At 44.8% G+C, this 18,064-nt stretch overlaps 1 protein-coding gene and 1 long non-coding RNA gene across 3 annotated transcripts in view; both read right to left on the bottom strand.

Annotated features, from left to right (window-relative positions):
* The window catches only part of adcy8 (adenylate cyclase 8 (brain)), a 302,457-nt gene that overhangs the window by 179,286 nt on the left and 105,107 nt on the right, over positions 1-18,064 (bottom strand). The window lies entirely within an intron of this gene.
* LOC106568631 (uncharacterized) lies at positions 944-2,922 on the bottom strand. The gene is made up of 3 exons (XR_001320357.2): positions 2,860-2,922; positions 1,272-1,350; positions 944-1,099 (listed from the first exon to the last, which is right to left on the bottom strand). It is a non-coding gene; the product is annotated as an uncharacterized LOC106568631 (long non-coding RNA).

The raw sequence follows: 18,064 nt of genomic DNA, 5'->3' as shown, positions 1-18,064 counted from the left end.
TGCTGCCACCACCATGCTTCACCGTGGGGATGTTGCCAGGTTTCTTCCAGACGTGATGCTTGGCATTCAGGCCAAAGAGTTCAATCTTGGTTTCATCAGACCAGAGGATCTTGTTTCGCATGATCTGAGAGTCCTTTAGGTGCCATATGGCAAGCTCCACTGAGGAGTGGCTTCCGTCTGGCCACTCTAACATAAAGGCCTGATTGATGGAGTGCTGCAGAAATGGTTGTCCTTCTGGAATGTTCTCCAATCTCCACAGAGGAACTCTGGAGCTCTGTCAGAGTGACCATTGGGTTCCTGGTCACCTTGCTGACCAAGGCTCTCCTCACCCGATTGCTCAGCTTGGCCGGGCGGCCAGCTCTAGGAAGAGTCTTGGTGGTTCCAAACTTCTTCCATTTAAGAATGATGGAGGCCACTGTGTTCTTGGGGAACTTCAATGCTGAAGACATTTTTGGTACCCTTCCCCAGATCTATGCCTCCACACAATCCTGTCATGGAATTCTATGGACATTTCCTTCGACCTCATGGCTTGGTTTTTGCTCTGACATGCACTGTCAACTGTGTGACCTTTATATATATATATATATATATATATATATATATATATATATATATATATATATAGTGTGTCTTTCCAAATCATATCCAATCAATGGAATTTACCACAGGTGGACTCCAATGAAGTTGTCGAAACATGTCATGGATGATCAATGGAAACAGGATGCACCGGAGCTGAATTTGAGTCTTATAGCAAAGGGTCTGAATACTTATGTAAATAAGGTATCTGTTTTTTATTCGACTTTAATATATTTGTATAACTGTTATCTTGATACAGTCTGAATGTTTGTTTAAATTACCATAGTAGTTAGTAAAAATGTGAAGACCAACAGGCTATGAAAAAGTTAGTATTTTTTAACCTAACTATTTTAAAAACAATGATATGCATAGTTTAGACACAGCTTTATTGCATTTAGTCATCCATCAAATTCAGCCATTGAAAGCCTTGACCATTATATCCTTCCTCATGGAACGGCCTGCTGACAACAGGGTAGCATGTTTTGATGTGCTGCTCTAGAGTTCCATGGCCCAGCAGACTAACCTGGTGACGGGGGAAAGACGCATGTTAGTTTGGGAGATCTTTAGAGGGAGGAGAGAGCATAAGTTTTGAAGTGAGTAAAGTAAATCCAACCAGTGACCCTTGACTATATGCTTTATAACACAGACATCAATGTTGAAGGTGCCATAAGTATACTATTACGAGCAGAGCCTACTTCTCTGTGCTCTGGAGAGATCGCAGGTAGTTGGTCAGAAGGCTCTGGAGGTCCTTGAAATATTCTGTGTCTGTACCACCTGGAGAGGGATGGATAGAAGTACTGAGTGTGGTTTAAAGAAACAGCAAGAGAGTTAACATGTAAAAAGTATTACATTGTTGATTATTTAGGACTAAGGGGGCCTTCAAATCAGACAAACGCATGTGGAAAAGACGGGGATTTTGGGAAAGTTACTGGATTTTTGCAACCCTAGTCCCAGGGGACGGAACTCTGTGCACATTTTTCTTCCTTGCGAAAGTTCACAGATTTTTGCATCTACCTGGGACAGAAATCATCCACTTTTGTATTATAGAACAAAATCACTAAGTAAGAATGAGATGACAATTCTGCATCATATAGACAATAACATGTGTGGATCTACAGGTAATTGCAAAAATAAAGGAAACACCAACATAAAGTGTCTTGATGGAGCCTTGGGTCACAACGAGCCAGAACAGCTTCAATGATGCATAGATTCTAAAAGTGTCTGAACTCTATTGGAGGGATATGACACCATTCTTACATGAGAAATTCCATCCTTTGGTGTTTTGTTGATGGTGGTGGAAAGCGCTGTTCCAGAATCTCCCCATAAGTGTTACATTGGGTTGCGATCTGGTGACTGAGACGGCCATGGCATATGGTTTACACCGTTTTCATGTTCATCAAACCATTTAGGCACCCATGCCCTGTGGATTGGGATATTGTCATCCTATGGGGGCATCCTACGGCCTGCCCAGCATTTTTATACATGACCCTAAGCATGATGGGATGTTAATTGCTTAATTAACCACACCTGTGTAGAAGCACCTGCTTTCAATATACTTCGTTTCCCTAATTTACTCAAGCTTTTCCATTGTTTTGGCAGTTATCTGTTTTTCTATCTAGGGTGGCAGGTAGCCTAGCGTCTAAGAGCATTGGGCCAGTAACCAAAAGTTTGTTTGGTCGAATCCCTGAGCTGACCAGGTGAAAAAGCTGATGTTCACTTGAGCAAAGCACTTAACCCTAATTGCTCCTGTAAGTCGCTCTGGATAAGAGCATCTGCTAAAATTTTGTCTGAGTATTATGTGCTTAAGCCTTTAAAATATAACTAGCAAATATATTGTTTCTTTTCTAGAAACCTATCATTAGCTATATTAATGAACTCAGCTGATGGTGGGAGTTAGTTAGCTAGCAAACTAGATTAGCTAGCTCTTCCCCAGGAGTTTCCAACCTAGCTAGCTAGCTACCTAATTTATGGATAATATATTTATAGATAATATAAAAATAGACATTTTGCACTCATATCTAGAGCTGGCTAATATAGCAAGCCAGATGATAGTACAGTAGCTAAGATGAATACAATGTGTGACAGTAGCTATATGATAGACATTTGCTAGAAAATTGAGTGATGAAATCCAAAGGAAGGACATCACATCAGAAAAAGGTTTATAGCTAAACTGGAAATTACTGAGTGTACCATTACAGGTATCCACTGGCAAATGTTTAAATAATGAGATCATCAAAAACCTACTGAAATAGCATTAGATGGAATTATGTTTCTAGCTCTTACCTGAGAAGAACTGACTTCCTGGGAGTCCACCATGTTGCTAGGTACTAACCTGGGGACGTAAACATCACGTTGTATGGGTCCTGCCTTCCATTTAGCTAGCCAATCAATGGCATTACAACACAAAACAGCACTATGATTGGTCAATAAGTGTGCCTATCATATTTTAGTAACGTGAGAGCAGAGCAGGGAGGTGTGTGCTCGACATGTAATTTCTTGCTCTCAATTCCACTGTTTGGGCACGCAATATTTCTCTGAGCTCTTAACTATCTTTCAGCTCGTCAACATGATCCTCTGTGACCTTGACATTTTTTTTTATTTCAACTCTCTCCACGCACCCTCAACATTATCCTCCACGTTCTTTGACATTCCTCCATGCTTCTTTGAATTATGAGACGGAAATTACGGCATATTCTTTGCAGTGCACCTGTGTCACATTTGATGAACTTTAACACAAGGCTATTCAAAGACAAAATGCAGCACAATATTAAACCATTAAGTATTTCTCTCATGGTGATTACTGGGTCCCTTTCTCTAAAACTCAGTATCAATTTGAATTGCCATAAACTCTACTGATACAGTCTTAGTCTTTCCAGTAAAGGTGCTAAAGCTCAGTGTCCACTTGCGTTGCCATAAACTGCTGACACAGCCTGAGTGTTTTACTGTAGTCGCAAAGAGCTCTCAACACAGAGAGCACCTGCAGAGAGGCGAAGAGAGAGAGGAGGGAGAACGAGAGGAGGGAGAACGAGAGGAGGGAGAACGAGAGGAGGGAGAACGAGAGGAGGGAGAACGAGAGGAGGGAGAACGAGAGGAGGGAGAACGAGAGGAGGGAGAACGAGAGGAGGGAGAACGAGAGGAGGGAGAACGAGAGGAGGGGAGATGGTATGGAAAAGAGAGCTATGGTTTCGTTTAAATTATTAGGATCCCCATTAGCTACTGCCCATGTACAGTGACTTACGAAAGTATTCACCCCCTTGGCATTTTTCCTATTTTGTTGCCTTACATCCTGGAATTAAAATAGTTTTTTGGGGGGGTTTGCCTCATTTGATTTACACAACATGCCTACCACTTTGATGATGCTACATATTTTTTTATCGTGAAACAAAAAAGAAATAAGACAAAAAACAGAACTTGAGCGTGCATAACTATTCACCCCCCCCCCCCCAAAAAAAAATCAATACTTTGTAGAGCCACCTTTTGCAGCAATTACAGCTGCAAATCTCTTGGGGTATGTCTCTATAAGCTTGGCACATCTAGCCACTGGGATTTTTGCCCATTATTCAAGGAAAAACTGCTCCTGCTCCTTTAAGTTGGATGGGTTCCGCTGGTGTACAGCAATCTTTAAGTCATACCACAGATTCTCAATTGGATTGAGGTTTGGGCTTTGACTAGGCCATTCCAAAACATTTAAATGTTTTTAAAATTACAAACTTTTCCGATATACATATTCATATTCTTATATACAGTACAGTTAAATTAGATCTTTAGAACGAGGAGGAGAGGCACTGTGATACAATATGTTGTTTATCTGGTTTTTAAAGCTAAATTTGGTGGCAGAGCATTATACGATGTCATGGCTCTATAGATAACTGAATGCTGCATTAAATCTGTTTTTGGTTTGGGTACCATGAAGAAACTCATAGTGGTGTGTCTGGTGGGGAATGTATGTTTTTTAATTTTTACTTTTATTTTAACAGGGAAGATATATTGAGACCTGGGTCTCATTTTCAAATGCGCCCTGTACAATAAAACATACACATACATACAGTATCAGTAAAAAGTTTGGGCATACCTACTCATTCAAGGGTTTTTCCTTATTTTTAATAATAGTGAAGACATCAAAACTATGAAATAACACATGGAATCATGTAGTAACCAAAGAAAAGTGTTTAACATTTATTTTACATTTGAGATTATTCAAAGTAGCCAACCTTTGCCTTGATGACAGCTTTGCACACTCGTGGCATTCTCTCAACCAGCGTCATGAGGTAATCACCTGGAATGCATTTCAATTAACATGTGTACCTTGTTAAAAGTTCATTTGTGGAATTTCTTTCCTTCTTAATGCGTTCGAGCCAATTAGTTGTTGTCACGTCCTGACCCTTGTAAGATGTCATTTTCTAAAGTAGAGTAGGTCAGGGTGTGACAGGGGGTGTTTTTGGGTGGTTTTCTTGTTTCTATGTGGTTTTTCTAGGTTTCTATTTCTATGTTGGGGTTGTTTTATGATCTCCAATTAGAGGCAGCCGGTCCTCGTTGTCTAATTGGAGATCATATTTAAGTAGGGGTTTTTTCGACTTGTGTTTGTGGGTTGTTCATTTTTGAGTAGTGTGTATTTCTCTCTGCGCCACGGTTTTGTTATTTTGTTGTGTCAAGTATTTGGTGTATTGCAACGTTTCACGGTAATAATACATATGTGGAACTACAACCATTCTGCGCTTTGGTCCGATCCTTTAAACAGCCGTGACAGTTGTGTTGTGACAAGGTAGGGTTGGCATACAGAAGATAGCCCTATTTGGTAGAAGACCAAGTCCATATTATGGCAAGAACAGCTCAAATAAGCAAAGAGAAATGACAGTCCATCATTACTTTATTTTTTTAATTTAACCAGGTATGCCAGTTGAGAACAAGTTTAAGACATTGCAACGAAAGGAAGACAGAGTTACCTCTGCTGCAGAGGATAAGTTCATTAGAGTTACCAGTCTTAGAAGTCGGCAATTAAAATAAAATGCTATTTATCACTATGTCGGGGAGGGGACTGTCATCAGTGCAACGTAGGTCTCCCTTCTCGATAGGGCATCCGCATTTCAATGCTTCACCCCTGACCTGTGCACAACAGAGAAAGAGAAGCTTTGAAGGGACAAGAACCACCTGGTGACCCGATCGTTTGTGTCCTTTCCCCTGGCCATCTAGACTGGAGGAGCATGATCCGTGACCAGGGTGAAGTGGGTACCTAGCAGGTAATACTTGAGAGTGTCTAGCGCCCACTTCACCGCTAGACACTCTTTCTCAACGATAGAGTATTTCTTTTCCCTAGGCATCAGCTTTCGGCTGATGTACATGGGGTGCTCCTCCCTCTTGTGTACCTGGGACAGAACGGCCCCTAGTCCCGTATCACATGCGTCTCTCTGGACCACCTCGGCACCTGGAAATCGGGCGTTACAAGAATCGGATGGGAGCACTGCGCTTCCTTCAGACTGTTGAACGCCGCTTCTGTCTCGTCTGTCCATTTCACTGTGTTCGGGAGGCGGGCCCTGGTTAGATCGGTGAGGGGGGAATCTATAGCTGCAAAGTTGGGGATAAACCGGCTATAGTATCCTGCCAGTCCCAGGAAGGACTTGACCTGTGTCTTGGTGCATGGAACGGGCCAGTCACACACCGCGTGAACCTTCCTCTCCTGGGGCTTGACGTTCTCCCGTCGAATCAAATACCCCAGGTACTCCACCTCCTCGAACCCTAACTTGCATTTCTTGGGGTTTGCGGTCAACCCAGCTTGTCTGAGGCGTCCAGCACCGCCTGGAGGCGCGTCAGGTGCTCTTCCCAACCTTGGCTGTAGATGATGATATCATCCAAATATGCCGCTGCGTACTGCTGGTGGGGTTGAAAGACTCTGTTCATCAGCCGTTGGAATGTGGGCGGGGCTCCTTGGAGACCGAATGGGAGCACCCGGTACTGATACAACCCGTCTGGTGTCGAAAATGTTGTCTTCTCCCGGGAGGAGGCTGCCAAAGGTACCTGCCAATACCTTTTGGTCAGGTCAAGGGTGCTGATGTACCGGGCCTTTCCCAATTGGTCGATGAGCTCGTCCACCCTCGGCATGGGGTATGCGTCGAACAAGCTGATGTCGTTCACCCCCTCGGAAATCGTTACAGAAGCGGTGGCTACCGTCCGGTTTGGGCACCAACACGATGGGGCTGCACCATGCACTGTGGGACTCTTCCACGACCCCCATCCTCAGCATAGCCTCCACTTCCTGTTTCACGGCCTCCCTTCGGGCCTCCGGAATCCTATTTCGTACCATTTCCCCGGGCCGGGTACGGATGTGGTGTTCAATGAGGGTCGTGCGGCCCGTGTTCCGATCGACGAGCTCCCTGAGCTCTTGCTTCTGGGCCGGGTCGAGGTCCTCATTGCTCGGGACCGCCACTGGTACCGTTGGCGTCCTGGGTCCCGACCATAACACGGCCAAGGCTGTCCTCTCGTGCCACTTCTTCAACAGGTTCACGTGGTAAATCTGTTGGGGTTTCCGTCTCCCCGGTTGCCATACGCGGTAATTGACAGGTCCCAGCTTCTCGATCACCTCGTATGGTCTGTGCCATGTTGCCAGAAACGTACTTTCGGCCGTGGGGATCAAGACCAACACCCTGTCTCCCACCTGGAATTCTCGGGGCTGTGCTCCCCGATTGTCGACCTGGGTTTGGGCGCGTTGGGCATTCTCCATATGTCCCCTCACGACTGGCCATATGGCTGTCATCCGCTCCCGCATCATCTCCACGTGCTCTACCACACTGCGTAAGGGGGTCGGTTGGGCTTCCCACACCTCCTTGGCGAGGTCCAGTAGGCCGCGTGGCCTCCTCCCATAGAGGAGTTCGAACGGGGAAAACCCAGTGGAGGATTGTGGTACTTCTCAGATTGAGAACATTAGGTGGGGTAGCAGCTGGTCCTAGTTCTTCCCGTCCTGCTCGATGACCTTCCGCAGCATCTGTTTTAGCATTTTATTAACCTGTTGGGGCTAGGGGGCAGTATTTGCACGGCCGGATAAAAAACATACCCGATTTAATCTGGTTACTACTCCTGCCCAGTAACTAGAATATGCATATAATTATTTGATTTGGATAGAAAACACCCTAAAGTTTCTAAAACTGTTTGAATGGTGTCTGTGAGTATAACAGAACTCATTTGGCAGGCCAAAACCTGAGAAGATTCCAAACAGGAAGCGCTCTCTCTGACCATTTCATGGCCTTCTTGATCATCTCTAACCAAAACAGGGGATCTCTGGCATGACTTGACATTTTCTAACGCTCCCATAGGCTCTCAGAAGGCGCCAGAAAGCTGAATGGTGGCTTTGCAGGCACTGGCTGAAAAACATTTGCGCATTTTGTAAGTGGTCAATCTGAGAACAATGAGAATGGAGGCGCGTGCCCGAGCCGACACCATGTTTACTTTCTCTCTCTTTGAACGAAAACAACCACTCCCGGTCGGAATATTATCGCTTTTTTACGAGAAAAATAGCATAAAAATGTATTTTAAATAGTGGTTGACATGCTTCGAAGTACGGTAATCGAATATTTTGAAATGTTTTGTCACGAAAAGCGTCGGGCGCGTCACCCTTCTTTACCCATCGGATAGTGTCTTGAACGCACGAACAAAACGCCGCTATTTGGATATAACTATGGATTATTTGGGACCAAACCAACATTTGTTATTGAAGTAGAAGTCCTGGGAGTGCATTCTGACGAAGACAGCAAAGGTAATCAAACTTTTCTAATAGTAAATCGGAGTTTGGTGAGTACCACACTTGGTGGGTGTCAAAATAGCTAGCCTGTGATGGCCGGGCTATCTACTCAGAATATTGCAAAATGTACTTTCACTGAAAAGCTATTTTAAAATCGGACATAGCGAGTGCATAAAGGAGTTCTGTATCTATAATTCTTAAAATGATTGTTATGTTTTTTGTGAACGTTTATCGTGAGTAATTTAGTAAATTCACCGGAAGTGTTCGGTGGGAATGCTAGTCACATGCTAATGTAAAAAGCTGGTTTTTGATATAAATATGAACTTGATTGAACAAAACATGCATGTATTGTATAACATAATGTCCTAGAATTGTCATCTGATGAAGATCATCAAAGGTTAGTGCTGCATTTAGCTGTGGTTTGGGTTTATGTGACATTATATGCTAGATTGAAAAATGGGTGTCTGATTATTTCTGGCTGGGTACTCTGCTGACATAATCTAATGTTTTGCTTTCGTTGTAAAGCCATTTGAAATCGGACAGCCGTGTCAATACTGCCCCCTAGCCCTAACAAGTTAACCTCTCTGGGCTAGGCGGGACGAATTCGTCCCACCTACGTAACAGCCACTTGCAGCCTGTGGCGCGATTTTCAAAACCTTAAAAATCCTATTACTTCAATTTCTCAAACATATGACTATTTTACAGCTATTTAAAGACAAGACTCTCGTTAATCTAACCACACTGTCCGATTTCAAAAAGGCTTTACAACGAAAGCAAAACATTAGATTATGTCAGCAGAGTACCAAGCCAGAAATAATCAGACACCCATTTTTCAAGCCAGCATATAATGTCACCAAAACCCAGAAGACAGCTAAATGCAGCACTCACCTTTGATGATCTTCATCAGATGACAACCCTAGGACATTATGTTATACAATACATGCATGTTTTGTTCAATCAAGTTCATATTTATATCAAAAACCAGCTTTTTACATTAGCATGTGACGTTCAGAACTAGCATACCCCCCGCAAACTTTCGGGGAATTCGCTAACATTTTACTAAATTACTCACGATAAACGTTCACAAAAAGCATAACAATTATTTTAAGAATTATAGATACAGACCTCCTCTATGCACTCGATATGTCCGATTTTAAAATAGCTTTTTGGTGAAAGCACATTTTGCAATATTCTAAGTACATAGCCCAGGCATCACGGGCTCGCTATTTAGACACCCGGCAAGTTTAGCACTCACCATAATCATATTTACTATTATAAAAGTTTGATTACCTTTTGTTGTCTTCGTCAGAATGCACACCCAGGACTGCTACTTCAATAACAAATGTTGGTTTGGTCCAAAATAATCCATCGTTATATCCGAATAGCGGCGTTTTGTTCGTGCGTTCCAGACACTATCCGAAATGGTAAAGAAGTGTCGCGCGCATGGCGCAATTCGTGACAATAAAATTCTAAATATTCCATTACCGTACTTCGAAGCATGTCAACCGCTGTTTAAAATCAATTTTTACGCCATTTTTCTCGTAGAAAAGCGATAATATTCCGACAGGGAATCTCCTTTTCGGCAAACAGAGGAAAAAATCACAAAGGCGGGGGCGGTCGGGTCACGCGCATAAGCCCAGAGTCCCTTGATCGGCCACTTGAGAAAGGCGATAATGTGTTTCAGCCTGGGGCTGGAATGACGACATTCTGTTTTTTCCCGGGCTCTGAGCGCCTATGGACGACGTGGGAAGTGTCACGTTAGAGCAGAGATCCTTAGTAAAAGATAGAGATGGAAAAGAAGTTCAAGAAATGGTCAGACAGGCCACTTCCTGTAAAGGAATCTCTCAGGTTTTGACCTGCCATTTGAGTTCTGTTATACTCACAGACACCATTCAAACAGTTTTAGAAACTTTAGGGTGTTTTCTATCCATATGTAATAAGTATATGCATATTCTAGTTACTGGGTAGGAGTGGTAACCAGATTAAATCGGGTATGTTTTTTATCCAGCCGTGTCAATACTGCCCCCTAGCCCTAACAGGTTAACGTGAGTCTTGTCTTTAAAATGGTGTAAAATAGTCATATGTTTGAGAAATTGAAGTAATAGCATTTCTAAGGTATTTGAATATCGTGCCACGGGATTACACTGGCTGTTGAGTAGGTGGGACGCTTAGCCCATAGAGGTTAAATCGCTCGACAAGCCCATCCATCTGTGGGTGAAAAACGGAGGTCCGGATCTGCTTGATCTGCAGGAGGGCACACAACTCTTTCATGAGGTGGGACATAAACTCCGTACCTTGGTCTGTCAGGATCTCGTTCGGGATGCCCACCCGGCTAAAGAGGTGGAATAGCTCCCGGGCGATTCCCTTGGACACCGCCGCCCGTAGGGGAATGGCCTCGGGATACCGGGTGGCATAGTCTACTATTACCAAGATGTACCTGTGTCCTCATGCAGTCTTTACCAGGAGTCCCACTCTGTCCATGGCGATGTGTTCAAAGGGCACCCCGATTATTGGCAGGGGGAACAGAGGGTTTCGGAAGAGTGCTTTCGGGGCAGTGAGTTGACACTCCAGGCAGCTGTGACAGTAGTCTTCCACGGCCCTCCTCATCCCGGGCCAGTGGAACCGGGCGGCAATCCGTTCCCGGGTCTTCTCCATTCCCAGGTGCGCCCCCAACAGGTGGGTGTGGGACAGCTGAAGAACGGTTCCTACGTACCGTCAGGGCAGCAACAATACCTCTTTGAAGTTCCCCCTGTTGGCACGACACCTGATACAAAAGGTTATTCTTGATTTGGAAATGGGGGTATCGCCAGTCACTCACCCCTCGAAATCGATGACGGGGAGGATGAGCTCCTACTCTATGGGTTCCCGAGGAGGATCGGGTTCCGGCACCGACTCCGGAGCCGTAGACACATGCTGGTTAACTGGTTGATTCGGGCCACACAGGCTAGTGGTCGTCCACACTCTCTTCTTCAGCCGGCTCGTACCTTCTTCCTCAATTTGTGCCCCCATAGGGCCGCGAATAGCGGACAATCCCATCCCACTAGGAGAGGTACCGGCAGCTCTGGTACTGCACCCACCATCATCTGACAGCTCCCTTGTGGCATCACGCTGTTCGTCCATATGTTTGGATACCTCTTTGTGTCCCCGTGAACACAGGAAATGGACATCTTCCTACCCCGTTCGGTCTCCTGGTTCAGCAGGCTCATGGTTACGAGCGTGGGAGCAGGCGTGACACAAATAAATGCTTCAAGTAACTGTCAGGGGTGTGCGTACTGGTAGCGAAGTCAGGTGCAGGAGAGCAGAGGGTTGTGAACAGGCGTACACTTAATTGAGGCAGGAGAAACCAACAGACGGACACAACTGCGTCAAAGTGCAACAACGCGCAAACAGTCACAAAATATATGTTTAACAAATAAACATACCTTGTGAACAACACGGAATATAAGAACACCAGTCTGGCGCGTCACAAAATAACACGTAACACAAACAATATCACACAAAGACATGAGGAGGAACAGAAGAATGTAAACCAGGTGTGCAGGGAACAAGACAAAACAAATGGATCAATGAAACATGGAGTGGCGATGGCTAGAAAGCCGGTGACGTCGACCGCCGAACGTCGCCTGAACAAGGAGAGGAGCCGACTTTGGCGGAAGTCGTGACAGTAACAGACACATCTCAACATCAACTGTTCAGAGGAGACTGCATGCTCAAATTGCTGCAAAGAAACCACTACTAAAAGACACCAATAAGAAGAAGAGACTTGCCTGGGCCAAGAAAAACGAGCAATGGACATTAGATCGGTGGAAATCTGTCCGTGGGTCTGATGAGTCCAAATTAGACATTTTTCGTTCCAACCGCTGTGTCTTTGTGAGACGCAGAGTAGGTGAACAGATTATCTCCGCATGTGTGGTTCCCACTGTGAAGCATGGAGGAGGAAGTGTGATGATGTGGGGGTGCTTCGCTGGTGACACTATCTATGATTTATTTAGAATTCAAGGCACACTTAACCAGCATGGCTACCACAGCATTCTGCAGCGATATGCCATCCCATCTGGTTTGCGCTTAGTGGGACTATCATTTGTTTTCCAACAGGACAATGACGCAAAACACACCTCCAGGCTGTGTAAGGGCCATTTGGTCTAGAAGGAGAGTGATGGAGTGCTGCATCAGATGACCTGGCCTCCAAAATCACCCGACCTCAACCCAGTTGAGATGGTTTGGGATGAGTTGGACCACAGAGTGAACGAAAAGCAGCCAACAAGTGCTCAGCATATGCGAGATTTAAGTGACAAATTAATTTTGCACCCCTCAAACACAGGAAATGGATGACTGAAAAGTAGAGATCGTCAGGTGGGCAGGGCATGCACATTGCTAGCCCTTGTGTCCTTAAGAGTACATTCACACAGAAGAGACACTTATTTGTTCACATTATCTGTGGTTGCTTCCAAGGATGGCTTTGTTTTGCTCTATTAAAAGATCCAGTGGTTTATCTTGGGCAGCGTAGTTCCAGGAAATACTATGCCTTAAAAGCTTTCTGAAGCTATCTCTGACCAAGCAATGATGGATCCACTCTCTGAAAAGTAAACAATAAACCAAATGTGTGTGCATGTGTTTATGCATAATGTGAGCGAGTGTGTTTGCGTGTGTGCATGCATGCATGCATATGTGAGTGAATGTGTATGTATCTTGGTAACTGCTTTTACACAGTGGGTGTGTAGACATGGAATATTAGAGAGCTACTTGTCTATCCCCTTGTATGTGCTGTATTCTATCATACTATGTAAGTAGGGGCTTACAGAGCAGGGAAGCATACATTCCAGTTTTCTGGTATGACCCTGTCACAATTTAAGTACTGAACTATAAGTGATTGCGTTCCAAGTTCGTAGTTATCAACAGCACTCTAATCGTTCCAGATTAATCTATTTGCACTCTCCAGTCTCTGCTTCTGGTTTCCCAGCCTGTCTGGTTATAGTTCCCTGTTTATCTGGTTCTCATTTCCTGCTTGTCTAGTATCTAGACAATATTCTCATAGTCTTCTCTGTCTCTGGCTCTATCCTTAATGGTTTCAGTGGTCTTACCTGTCTCTGGTTCTCTCTCTCTATCCTGACTGTTCTCCAATGGACTAATTATCTTTGGCTCCTATCCAACAGTCTGAATGGTCTCCAGTTTACATTTGACTCATTTAGCAGACACTCTTATCCAGAGCGATTTCAGGTTAGTGCATTCATCTTAAGACCACCACAACCACTCGTCCCCGGCATGCCAGCATGCGCACGGTAGGTATAAAAGTTGTATGCAGGCAAGAATCTGGTAAAAATGGGCCTATTTGTAAGGGGGTCATATAAACATTGACAACAAAAACCCACACCCACACATACACTCCCTACTTAGACACAGGCAGTAGTGCTGACACATAACATTGGTAGTACAATACAGCATTTCTCAACCGTTTCTGTACCAGTGACTGGTGAGACATGGTCCTCATCTTTTTTTAACCAGCTCATGTTTAAAACAAATACAATATGTAAAAACACCACTGGAGATGCAACACACCACTATAACTGTAGCCGTATATGTTATAAAAGCCAAGCTAACGACATAGGCAATATTGCAAATAGTGCCTGTCGTATGTGTTGCTCTGTATCAACCCTTACCCTAAGTGTTAATTCCCACAGCGCTCCAGACTAACATCGTCCCCTGATCTCACTGGTGCCACTAACTTTTACAGTTTGTGGCACTAGTGCATGATTTGGTAAGATGATTTGGTCGGACCCAAATCATGAGTAATCATCGTATTCAGTTATTCATAGTGCTTAATTAAGTGCAATAAATAGAGGACTGAGGTACTCAATAAATAAGTGGTTTCATCTAGCACATCCAATCAGGAATGCATGACTCAAAATATTTTGATGTGCAACCTTAACCAGTGATTGACATACATTTTGGGTTGATAATTAGACTATAGTTGCTATATTTTATTGTTAAAATAGGACTCCAGAAATTCCAGATTTTTTGTTGTTGTTCAACAGCGATTAATTACATACATCTAACTAATATCATAGGTTAATTTAATTTGATTCACAAGTGATCAGATATCATTTACAAGTGATAGGCTAATATTGTCACCTCTCAGTCTATTCTTGATTTAATCTTGTTTTTGATAAACTCAGCAAAAAAAGAAACGTCATCTCACTGTCAACTGCATTTATTTTCAGCAAACAAAATGCATGGATTTTTTAAGGTGGCATTAAGGCCACACAAAGGGGATACAGACAGGAAATATGAGGCATTATCAAGTGATTGTCAAATTGGGGATGAGAGACTGATGTAGTGTGTATAGCATGAACAAAAAACTAAGCAGAGCTCATGCCTTTCATGCGACTTTTTCCAAATCATCATTAGTGTCGCTTCACACATCCTTAGAATCTATTAAACATCAAAACATATAGCCCAAAATTTGTATCACAACTAAAGTTACATAAATAACTAAATTAAGCATATAGGAGTACCTGTTTCTTTGTTAACTGCTCAATACAGAATAGCCGCATGTGCACAATCCCTCAAGTCATTTAGAGAAAATATCCTTTGTATTTTATTCAGCTATGTTCAATTAGATTATTCATACTATAAAATAATATCAACTAATACCACGAATTCTAAGTTGCTAAATGAACTAGTGTAGCCCACTGCTATATGGAATAGCTAGATCAGGGCTAACAGGACAACTCAGAGCATGCTATTCTGAAATAGACAACATTTTCTTTATATCATGTTTCTTTAGACCTGTCTAAAATAAATCATGGATTTATTGTGATAGTGTGGGCTATATTACATGGATTTATTAGACTTTTTAAAATATAGATGTTCCAAAGGTCTGCATCAGTGGCTTGTAGGAAGCCAGGAGATGCTAAATGTGTTTATGTTAATTAACGGTCAATTAACGTGAGACCGGCAGTTATTTGCTTGACAATCACCGGCTGACAAAATTTCATGACCGCCACAGCCCTAGTTGTGCAAACCCACAGTTTCATCAGTTGACCCGGTGGCTGGTCTCAGGTGATTCCGCAGGTGAAGAAGCCAGATGTGGAGGTCCTGGGCTTGCGGGCTACACGTGGTCTGCGGCGGTTTATGGTAGAGAAATGAACATTCAATTCTCTGGCAACAGCTCTGGTGGACATTCCCGCAGTCCGCATGCCAACTGCATGCTCCCTCAAAACTTGAGACATTGTGGTATTGTGTTGTGCGACAATTTAAGGTGTTGTGAGACATTTTAGAGTGCATTTTTATTGTCCCCAGCACAAGGTACACCTGTGCAATGATCATTATGTTTAATCAGCTGCTTGATATCCCACCCGTCAGGTGGATGGATTATTTTGGCAAAGGAGAAATGCTTACTAAAAGGGATGTAAACAAATTTATGCACAATATTTGAGAGAAATACGCTTTTTGTGCGTATTGAACATTTCCCTCCCTCCCGTGCTACACCCCCCCCCCCCATCCTCCAACTATGGAGGTGGCTCTGGCTCCGGGCTTAGTCCCAATTCTAACCTGCCCACCCCCGTTGAAGGCTCATGGCTGTAGACCACTGCTGAAGGCTCTGGGCTAAGGTGCGTCACTGGAGACCTCAGGCTGAGGTGCGTCGCTGGGGACCTCGGGCTAAGGTGTGTCGCTGGGGACCTCGGGCTGAGGTGCGTCGCTGGGGACCTCGGGCTGAGGTGCGTCGCTGGGGACCTCGGGCTGAGGTGCGTCTCTGCAGACTCCGGACTGTGGGCCGTCTCTGCAGGCTCCGGACTGTGGGCCGTCTCTGCAGGCTCCGGACTGTGGGCCGTCTCTGCAGGCTCCGGACTGTGGGCCGTCTCTGCAGGCTCCGGACTGTGGGCCGTCTCTGCAGGCTCCGGACTGTGGGCCCTCTCTGCAGGCTCCGGACTTTGGGCCGTCTCTGCAGGCTCCGGACTGTGGGCCGAAGCTCTGGACGGGGAACTGTCGCCGGAAGCTCTGGACGGGGAATTGTCGCCAGAAGGCCTGATGCGTGGGGCTGGCTTTGGAGGCGCCAAACTAGTGACACGCACCACAGGGCAAGTGCGAGGAGCAGGAACAGGACGTACTGGGCTGGGCAGGTGCACTGAAGGCCTGATGCGTGGGGCTGGCTTTGGAGGCGCCAGACTATTGACATGCACCTCAGGGCTAGTGCGAGGAGCAGGAACATGACGTACTGGGCTGGGCAGGCGCACTGAAGGCCTGATGCGTGGGGCTGGCTTTGGAGGCGCCAGACTATTGACACGCACCTCAGGGCTAGTGCGAGGAGCAGGAACAGGAAGTACTGGACTGGGCAGGCGTACTATAGGAAGAGTACGAGGAGCAGGAACCGGATACACTGGGCCATGAACCCTCACCGGCGGTCTGATGCTTGCAATTTGCATCACCGGTCCTGGCTCGATGCTGGCTCTAACATGACACCTGTGAGGAGCTTTCACTAAGCGCACCGGGCTGTGTACGCGTATTGGCGATACCGTGCGCATCTCCGCATAACATGGTGCTTGCTTGATCCGTCGCTCCCCATAGTTAACACAGGTGCCCCTTCGTGCCCTTTCCGCCAGTACCTCTCTCCGGAATCTTGCGTCAAGCTCCTCGCTTGATTCCTTGACTGGCTCCCCATAATAAGCACGGGGAGTTGTCTTAGAGCTCACCCCTGGCCCAGCCAAACTACCCGTGTGCCCCCCCCAAAAAAAACATTTGGGGGCTGCCTCCTCTCCTCCTGAAATGGAGGATATAATGCCTCATACCTCCGTCTTTCAGCCTTAGCTGCCTCCAGCTCCTCCTTTGGGCGCTTGTACTCCCCAGCCTTGTGCCATGCTCCTTTACCATCTAATATCTCCTCCCATGTCCACGACTCCAAGTAGCTCCTCCGTTGCTCTTTCCTCCGCTGCTTGGTCCTATTTTGGTGGGTGGTTTTGTAACGGCCGTCGAAGGGAGTAGACCAAGGCGCAGCGGGTTGAGTGCTCATAATTAAGCTCTCTGGGCTAGGTGGGACGAAATCGTCCCACCTACGCAACAGCCAGTGTAATCCCGTGGCGCGATTTTCAAATACCTTAGAAATGCTATTACTTCAATTTCTTAAACATATGACTATTTTACACCATTTTAAAGACAAGTCTCTCGTTAATCTAACCACACTGTCCGAATTCAAAAAGGCTTTACAACGAAAGCAAAACATTAGATTATGTCAGCAGAGTACCCAGCCAGAAATAATCAGACACCCATTTTTCAAGCTAGCATATAATGTCACAAAAACCCAGAAGACAGCTAAATGCAGCACTAACCTTTGATGATCTTCATCAGATGACACACCTAGGACATTATGTTATACAATACATGCATGTTTTGTTCAATCAAGTTCATATTTATATCAAAAACCAGCTTTTTACATTAGCATGTGACGTTCAGAACTAGCATACCCCCCGCAAACCTCCGGTGAATTTACTAAATTACTCACGATAAACGTTCACAAAAAACATAACAATTATTTTAAGAATTATAGATACAGAACTCCTTTGTGCAATCGAGGTGTCCGATTTTAAAATAGCTTTTCGGTGAAAGCACATTTCCAATATTCTGAGTACATAGCCCAGCCATCACGGCTAGCTATTTAGACACCCACCAAGTTTAGCCCTGACCAAACTCCGATTTACTATTACAAAAGTTTGATTACCTTTGGTGTTCTTCATCAGAATGCACTCCCAGGACTGCTACTTCAAT

Source organism: Salmo salar, chromosome 14 (genome assembly GCF_965601325.2).
Source record: "Salmo salar chromosome 14, fSalSal1, whole genome shotgun sequence".
NCBI classification, from domain to species: domain Eukaryota; kingdom Metazoa; phylum Chordata; class Actinopteri; order Salmoniformes; family Salmonidae; genus Salmo; species Salmo salar.
Note: the sequence above shows the minus strand (reverse complement) of the source record. Positions and strands in the feature narration are given on the sequence as shown.